The sequence below is a fragment of the Natator depressus genome, chromosome 1, assembly GCF_965152275.1.
Source record: "Natator depressus isolate rNatDep1 chromosome 1, rNatDep2.hap1, whole genome shotgun sequence".
NCBI classification, from domain to species: Eukaryota; Metazoa; Chordata; order Testudines; family Cheloniidae; genus Natator; species Natator depressus.
Genome location: NC_134234.1, coordinates 210,757,634 through 210,766,740, shown reverse-complemented (window position 1 = coordinate 210,766,740; position 9,107 = coordinate 210,757,634).

Genomic DNA, 9,107 nt, shown 5'->3' with positions numbered 1-9,107 from the left:
TGATAGAGTTAAAACTGTACAACGCCCCAAGGATGGATGCAGTTATATAGGTATAAAGGTGTTCTATATTAGTATAGATATTCCCATTCAGGAAAGTGAATAAACTATATTAGTATAAGGCACTTCTAAACTTGTATAACTGCATCTACCCCAGGGCTTCTACCAGAATAACTATTTCGGTAAAAATTCACACCCCCCACGGACATAGTTATACTGGTAGAAAAATTGTGTGTAAAACAGGTTTTAGTTTCACTGGTTTAACTGAAGGTGTAATTTAAATGTATATAGTGAAACAGTACAAAAAGATTAAGTTAACACTCTCATTTCATTTTAAGAGAGTGGATTTTTAGATTTAGCTTGTATCCAGTGGCGGATTATCCACTGGGCCAATGGGGCCCATGCCCAGGGGCCCTGGCCAATTGGGAGACCCTGGAAAAATGGGCGTCCCCACACCCTGACCTGCTCTGCCCACCGTGGAGCGGGCTTGGGGTGCAGGGCCTTGCCCTGCTCCACCCACCTGGCGCTCCTGCTGGGAAGTGGGGATGGGGTTTGGGGGCTTGACCTACTTCACCTGCCCGGCACTCCTGCCAGGGAGTGGGGATGGGGTGTGGAGGCTTGCCCCACTTCACCCACCCGGCACTCCTGCTGGCGAGTGGGGGAAGCCCCCATGCCCCAAATCTGCTCCCCGGCAGGAGCGTGGGGCAGGCAGAGGGAAGCCTTGCACCCCGCACTGCTCCCTGGCAGGAGGGCCAGGCAGGAGGGTGGGGCAAGCCCCCGCGCCCTGACCCCATTTCCTCAGCAGGAGCACGGGGTGGGAGGTCGGGAGGGGACTGCAAGCAGAAGGTATGGGGAGGAGCCCCGACTTGCTCTGGCCCAGGCCCCCACAAAACCTTAATCCACCTCTGCTTGTATCTGTTCCAACTCAATTTAAATGATCCCAAATAAACAATTAACTGAACTAAGAGTGTCCACACAGTATTTTGCACTAGTTTAATTAAATTAGTTTAAAGTCAAATCTTTATTTAAACCAGCACAGTTCTGCACATCAACAAGCCCTAAGATTCTGTAGAATTTCAACCTTTTGTGTTACAGAAACCACAGTATTGTATGGTGAAATACTGGGAAATAATCTGGAACTATATTATGAAATGAGGAGTAATGTGGATGGAGTTTAAGAATAAAATTCTCCTCCCAGATCTGCCCACCAAATGTTATGTCCAACAATATGCTGTCTCTGATGGGGTGTGCACCCCAAATCCAGCCCTTGAAGGGGTTAAAGTGGCTAGATGGGCCAACTGACCACCTAGGCTGCACCTGGAGGAGTCAGGGAGCAAATGAGGGCTAATTAAAGGATGAAGTTCATCTGGACAGGGACAGGCAGGGCTTGTATACAGGTAGCTGAGAGCAAAAGGAGGCTTCAGGGAGGAGGTCTGCAGTCACTCTGAGGCTAGGGAGAAAAAGGAGCTTGGCTCGGAGTGAAGGGCATACTCTGAGGAGGGTGGAGAAAGAGTCTGATTGAGGAAAGGTAGGAAGCAGTCCAGGGAAACAGCAGCAAGGTGTGGGACAGTGCAGAGCTTAGCATTGTAGGGTTCCTGGGTTTGGAAGCCAGAGAACAGGACGGGTCTGGGTTCCTCTACCAGCAACTGGGGAAGTGGCACCATTGAGGGGCAGTGAATTGGAAGACTGTCTGGGACAGTTGTTACAGAGACTTTGGTACACCCCCCACCATCCCCCACCCCTGAATGAGAAAACTACAGTGATCTGGCCAGAGCGCCAAGCCATGAAGAGGGAACAGTCAAGTCCTGAGAGAGAGAGAGAGAGAGAGAGCAACTGAAGGAAGAGGCATCAGACTGGCAGGGCTAATCCCCAGCCATGGCCACAAGGAGGTGCTCCAGTGGTGAGCAAAGTACCCTGTGACACTGTCCCTACATGCATAAAGTGGATACCTTTTGCATACCAAATCCGCTGTAGCTCTCTGTACTTTAAAGTAGCACCCTGGAACCCCCATATAATTATGATATGTTTTGTACGAAGTATGCCATGTGAGGTATCATTTTAAAAGTCTTGATCTGTTGAACATTAATATCATGTTGGATTGTATGTGCTATCATTGTTTGTGGAGTTATGAAATGTTGCTATGTGTGTATTCCTGAAATATGTTCTGAGTTTGGGAACATCCACAACCAGCCTTTCAGGTACAACAATGGAGTAGCCAGATGAGCTGATGCCCCATTACAGGGAATCTACTTTCCCAGTAGTCATCCCAGAAGACTTCTCAGAGAGAGCATGGAGACAATGGAGACTGCTTGACTAATGGAGGTGGACATGCACGTCGCAAGCAAAAGATCTTTCCAGCAAGCTGGAAGAAACTATAAAAGAGGGGAAGTGACATCATCACTTGGCCTCTCACCCTCCCTCCCCCACAGCAATACCTGGAGGAACATCTGAAGGACAAAGACTTTGAACTGGAGGGGAGTGGTCTCGGGCTGGAAGGCTGTTCCAGCCTGTGTATTGAAGATCTGTGACCTGTTTGTACCATCTATCAGGGTGAGACACTGTTTGATTCAAATCCTGTTTAGTTTATAGAACTCAGATTGCAAATTTACTTTTCTTAGGTAACCCACTTTGATCTCTACACTTACTACTTATAATCACTTACAATCTATCTTTCTGTAGTTAATAAATCTGTTTTATATTTTACCTAAAACAGTGTGTTTTGGTTGAAATGCTTGAGAAATCTCAGCTCAATTTAAAAAGGCTAGTGTGTGTCCTCTCTACATCAAGGGGTGGAGGACTGGGTAATGAACTTATACTGGTCAGATTTCTGACCAGTGTAAGATGGTACAGTTCTGCGGTGCAAGGCTGGGGCAGAATTGGCCTCTCTATTGTTGGTACATGAGTGTCTGGGGAAATCATTCATGTAACTCAGTTGGATGTGTCCCTGTCTGTGAATGTCTATGTAAGTGCAGCACCTGCCAGAGGACTGTAGCTTGCCAACAGCATCAGAGAGGAATACACCAGGTTGTGGGACTGAGAGCTCCGTGGTCCCACAGTCCAGGTTGCATGCTGGGAAACCCATCACACCCACCCACAGAAATTAGTCAAAGAACAACCAGAAGAATTGGATATACAGTCTGTCACCTCCATCCCCTACAGCACAGACCCATAATAAAGAATAAACAAAGAACCTGGCTAACTGAGACTTCTTTTTACTCACTCCCCCTTGTTGCCGGGGACTTTGGGTACAATGTTTTTGTCTATATGTTTTGTCCAAAGCACCCACCATATTTTAACCTGATGCCCCAGAAAACAAGGGCCCTTGTAGATACAATTTTGACATTTCTAAGAAGGTGTTCTTTTACAGGTTCTATACTTTAATTTAGTTTATTTCCATATAGAAAACTCTTATAGAATTTAATAGGGATGAAATCAATACAAATCTATTGAAATTAAATAAGATTCTATAGAAATTACTCTAAAAACCCAACAAACGTAGAATGATCTCCTTTTTCTATTTTTAAATCAGTCCTATGCAATTCTGTAATAAGGACAGAATTCTCCACTAATTGCTAAAGAGTGGCTAAAAACCCTAACGGAAGAGTCTCATTTTCTTTTACAGTCCATAGCAGGTTTCCATAAGGGTTCGTGTCAAATGAAAATTTGGCTCCTTGCAGTCATGTTTGTGTTGTTCCCTCCTCCTCCTTCTCTCAGTGTTCATTAAACACTTTACTCAGAACTAGTGTGCCTGTCAGTTAAGATTTATATGTAATATTTCTAAATCATTTGCTGCTGCAGCAACTATGGGATAAGCAATCTTGTATGCAGAAATAGAGTTCATTCCATGGCATCAGCCATGTAGCTGGCATAATAAGGACATACAGCATCCCTTATCTGATTGACTTACCTGCAACTGCCTGCCATTGAAGCTCTTAACACCCTTCAGAGCAGGAATTTCAGGCCGCTGGAACTGAACAATCCCCTTGTGGGTTTTTGTTTCCAGTCTGCACCAAAATGGGCCAAAAGGGATTGCTGGGAGCAGGGACTGTGATATGTTCATTTAGTTACACACAGAAGTAGGGTCTGAATATCCCCTTTCTAAATGATTCAGAACGATCAAGTTATACCCGGAGCCTTGCCGATACTGTTGCTCTCATATTCCATCCACTGTTCCCTTCTAATTTTCATCACACTCACTTGCTGCAGCTTGTCTTTAATTTGATTGTAAGCTTTATTCATTATTATTATTTATTCGTATGTCCCCTCAAGCACACCATGGAGTTATTGAAAATTCTTGCACTCTGGACTCTGCTTGGCCAGTCTGTAGTAACATAAAATACAGTATCAGTGATCCACTATGGCCATCAAGACCAAAGGGTAACAAGATTTGCACTTGTAGCACTCAGTGGCATTATATGACAGGCAGATGTAGGCAAGTGGGCTAATTCAACAGTGTACAGAGTTGGGAAAGCCTATTTCTGTTTAGACCCTACCATTATCTCAAAGTAGTTTGTAATAGTGACCACACTCTCCATTGGGGTTCTCTGCATTGTGAGGATCGTTTCAGACACACTAGTGCCCACCACCGCAGGGTGACCTTTCATACCTCAACAGGCCGTTGTGTGTGTTTGCAGCAAGGTTTTTTAAGACTCTGGCTCGGATGCCACTTGCTGGTGCTAGGACAGGTTAGTCAGCTTTTGCATATATCACCCATCCTATCAATTTATCAAATCACTATTGGAATAGGACACTGATCCACCTCCATTCAAAGGTTTATGGTGACTTTATCACCTTCACAAATTATTAAACTTCCACTAGTTTTTGGAAGACACACAATCACCACAGCCCATTCGCTGAACTCTGTGCAGAATTTTAATATGCCTGCTCTTGCACTTCTGCTGATTACCTTTGCACAGATTCTCATAAAACAGTGGCTTTCAACCTTTCCAGACAACTGTAGCCCTTTCGGGAGCCTGATTTGTCTTGGGCACCCCCAAGTTACACCTCACTTAAAACCTACTTGCTTACAAATTCAGATATGCAATACAAAAGTGTCATAGCATGCTATAACTGAAAAATTGCTTACTTTCTCATTTTACCATATAATTATAAAATCAGTTGGAATATAAATATTGTACTTATATTTCAGGGTACGGTATATAACAAGTTATTATGTGTATGAAATTTTAGTTTGTACTGAGTTCGCTAGTGCTTTTTACGAGGCCTGTTGTAAAACTAGGCAAATATCTAAATGAGTTGCTGTATCCCTTGGAAGACCTCTGTGGACCCCTGGTTGAGAACCACTGCCATAAAACATTAGTAACTTGACACAACTTTAGAAATGCAGGACTGGGATTTCAACCACATGCAGCTTTGTGTTTACACCTTATATTAACCATATGTCTGTGTAAAATCAGATTTATATTTTTCTCTTCTTCCTCTGAGCTTTTTGAATTTTTACAATCCCATCCTTATATGAAGAAATGTGTCATGTTTTCCCATAGACAGAGAGCAAACATGCACTTTCAGTCTGGATTGATTTTTTTCAAGTTTAAAAACAAGAACAAACACAACGTCTCTGAAAAGGTGCATAGTGTGAGTGTGACTTCTGGTGAATGTTCCCCCTGTTTCATTACCAATGAGTGAAGCTGAATGCAGGTTAATTTGAACAAGTGAACCTTCATTAAGCCCTATGCACTGCTCTGTAAATGTGACTGAGTTGCTTCCAGCCCAACTCAACCTGTTTCCTGTTCCCCAGCTGTCCCCTCAATCACAGCTCCTCCAGGGAACAAGGCCTCTTTAATGATCAGTGGAACTGGAATCATACAACCCCCATCTCTATGGGGCAGGGATGTTTGATGATTGGACCAGCAGGGCAAAGAAAACCTCTGGGATCCTTCCCCACTATTCACAAAGCATGTGGAGATCGTGCCTGAATTGGGGAGTTTAGTTCAGGGAAGGAGGAAAGATTTCTCTGCCACTCTCTGCTGCCATGGCTAGGCTCTGGCAGGCAGGGAGAAAGGAAGGGTGAGTTGATTGTCTGTTGTGGCTCAATTGTGTTGTGAGGGATGAATTCCATAATAAATTCCTCAGTGATGAAATTGCACAAAACATAGGGCCCTGATTATAAGATCTGGTATCTCCCTGCCTATCTGAGTTAGAAACAAAAGCTTTAAACATGCCATTTAAGAGCTGGGTGGGTGAGATATCAGGCCTCAGATCTATTGCTCATTGTCTCATGGACTAGCCCTGTGTTTCTGAAAATGGACTTTCCTGGTCTGGGGTTTCATAGGAAGTCTCAGATGCTGGAGCAATGTAGAATTCAATCCCCGATTTCTTCAGGTGGCATTGTTTCTGTCTATCAAAGAACAGCTCCAGTGCACAAAGAATCTGTGTTCTTTTCAGAGAAAGCATTTCTTGTACTAGTTTGTTAATTTTTCTATTTAATAATCCATATGTCTGCAATTGTCATCATTTCCTTTCTCCGTATAGCAGAGAGGCCATATATGTCAATGTCCAAGCACGTCAGAAATCTAACAAGAGCAACAGATCAAAGACTTTCTCCTCTGGTATTGTGGCGCTTCATTGTGATTTCGTTTTTAATTTATTTTCTCGTTTTAGCAAATAGTAAATATAATCTTTTTGTGTCTGTACACTATGCATCTTTTCACTGAAGACAAGTGATTTGAGCATTCTAAATGGTGACATTTCTATTAATTGCTGAGCTTTATGACAACCTGGGCTTGTCTAGACGAACACTTACTACGCAGCAAGCTGGAGTGTAAATCTATCTCACATCAGCGTGCCATGCACTAACTATCCCTGTGGACCCCCCTGCCACACACTAAGAGTTCCCTAATGTAAGAGAAAGAGAGAGAGAGCGCGAGACAGAGAGAGCCTGGAGCACTGGGCCTGGTGCAAGACCTGAGGCCTGAATCAGAGGCTGTGAAGCAAAGTTAGGCCATGTATTAAAACAGATGTTTACAAATTCACTGTCCAATACATGACCTTGACAAAAGTATTGCTAGCATTGCTAAAACATAGGCATTCCTAAGAAGCAACAGACAGTGGGTATGTGTGAGAACTCACGCCAAAAGCTTAGCCCAGGGACATCCTGACTTAACACCTGTCATAAATATAAAGGGAAGAGTAAACACCTTTAAAATCCCTCCTGGCCAGAGGAAAAATCCTTTCACCTGTAAGGGGTTAAGAAGCTGGGATAGCCTCGCTGGCCCCTGACCAAAATGACCAATGAGGAGAGAAGATACTTTCAAAGCTGGAGGGGGGGTGAGAAACAAAGACTCTCTCTGTCTGTGTGATGCTTTTGCCGGGGACAGAATAGGAATGGAGTCTTAGAACTTTTAGTAAGTAATCTAGCTAGATATGTGTTAGATTATGATTTCTTTAAATGGCTGAGAAAATAAGTTGTGCTGAATAGAATGAATATTCCTGTCTGTGTCTCTTTTTGGTAACTTAAGGTTTTGCCTAGAGGGATTCTCTATGTTTTTAATCTAATTACCCTGTAAGGTTTTTACCATCCTGATTTTACAGAAGTGATTCTTTTTTACTTCTATTAAAAGTCTTCTTTTAAGAAAGCTGAATGCTTTTTCATTGTTCTTAAGATCCAAGGGTTTGGGTCTGTGGTCACCTATGCAAATTGGTGAGGTTTTTTACCAAACCTTCCCCAGGAAGTGGGGTGCAAGGTTTTGGTGAGGATTTTGGGGGGGAAAGACGTTTCCAAACAATGCTTTCCCAGTAACCCAGATAAACGTTTGGTGGTGGCAGTGGAAGTCCAAGGGCAAAGGGTAAAATAGTTTGTACCTTGGGGAAGTTTTAACCTAAGCTGGTAAAAGTAAGCTTGGGGGGTTTTCATGCAGGTCCCCACATCTGTACCCTAGAGTTCAGAGTGGGGAAGGAACGTTGTTACTTACTAAGTTCTAAGACTCCATTCCTGTTCCCTCCACGGCAAAAGCATCACACAGACAGACTCTTTGTCAAGGGACCAGTTCAGCACCCAGTGTAGTTTAGATCAGCTTAAGAGGTGCTCTAAACTACATCCCTGCTATAATGGCCTCCAAATGGCTGTCTAGCAGCTGGGGATTGTCAGAATGTACTGCCCTCCAGCCAGGCCCCGTCCCACATCCTGCTTGCCCATGATATGCTACGTGGGGATTCCCTCAACAATGGGGGAAACCTCCAGCTGGCTGTTTTATCCAATTATATGGCCCATTTTCTCAGAAGTTAACCCAGGGACTCAAGCACTGAACTAACTATTGAGGGATTGTGATGGGTTATACAAACCCCACACTGAGCCCAAAGGGAATAAAAGACCATACTGGGTCCAGGTAGCCCGTATGGGCTTGCTTTGCCTGTGGGCAACAATGCCATTTCCAGGGAGACAGCCTGTTCATGGATTATAAACTATGGGCAGGCCCGGATGCAGACAGCCAGGCTCAGAAGTGCAGCCCAAGGAAAATGTTAGGCTCTGTACATGTGGATGACTAACTATCCAAGGACTCAGATTCTGGCTACAGCCAGACCCTGGTCAGTGAAGAACTGGTGGGCTTGGGAGGCATACAGCCCTGCCCAACAAGTGAGATTGACCATGCAAAACCACAACAAGATGGGGGTGCATGCCAGATGGCCAAAGACCTGGCCTATCCAGTCATCCTGGGGCTTGACTGGAGGTTTTTTGAAGAGGCTGTCCAGAAGTGGGGTGGCACACCCCCAGCAGATATAGGGTCAAGACCTAAAGACCCCAGAAAATGGGAGATGACCATGGTGGCCAAGGAAGGGCACCATGAGGGGAGTCCCACAGAGGAAGTCGAGGACCCAGAGGCAGGACAATCATTGCAGGTAAATGATCATGCACCGGAGCCAAACTGGAGTAGTAAGGGCCCACCACCACCACCACTCAGCTTGATGTCTGGTGAGATTGCTTTGTTCTCTTAAGTCTATGACCCAACCTTGGGTCAGGTTTGTGAACAAATCATGCGGATGACACAGTTCTAGACCCTGGGCTCTTGAAACAGTGGTCCCATTCTGAGCTGTTTGAAGAAAGGGAAAATCAGGCCATGAAGTCTCCAAGATGGGGGAAGTGAGGATGCAGC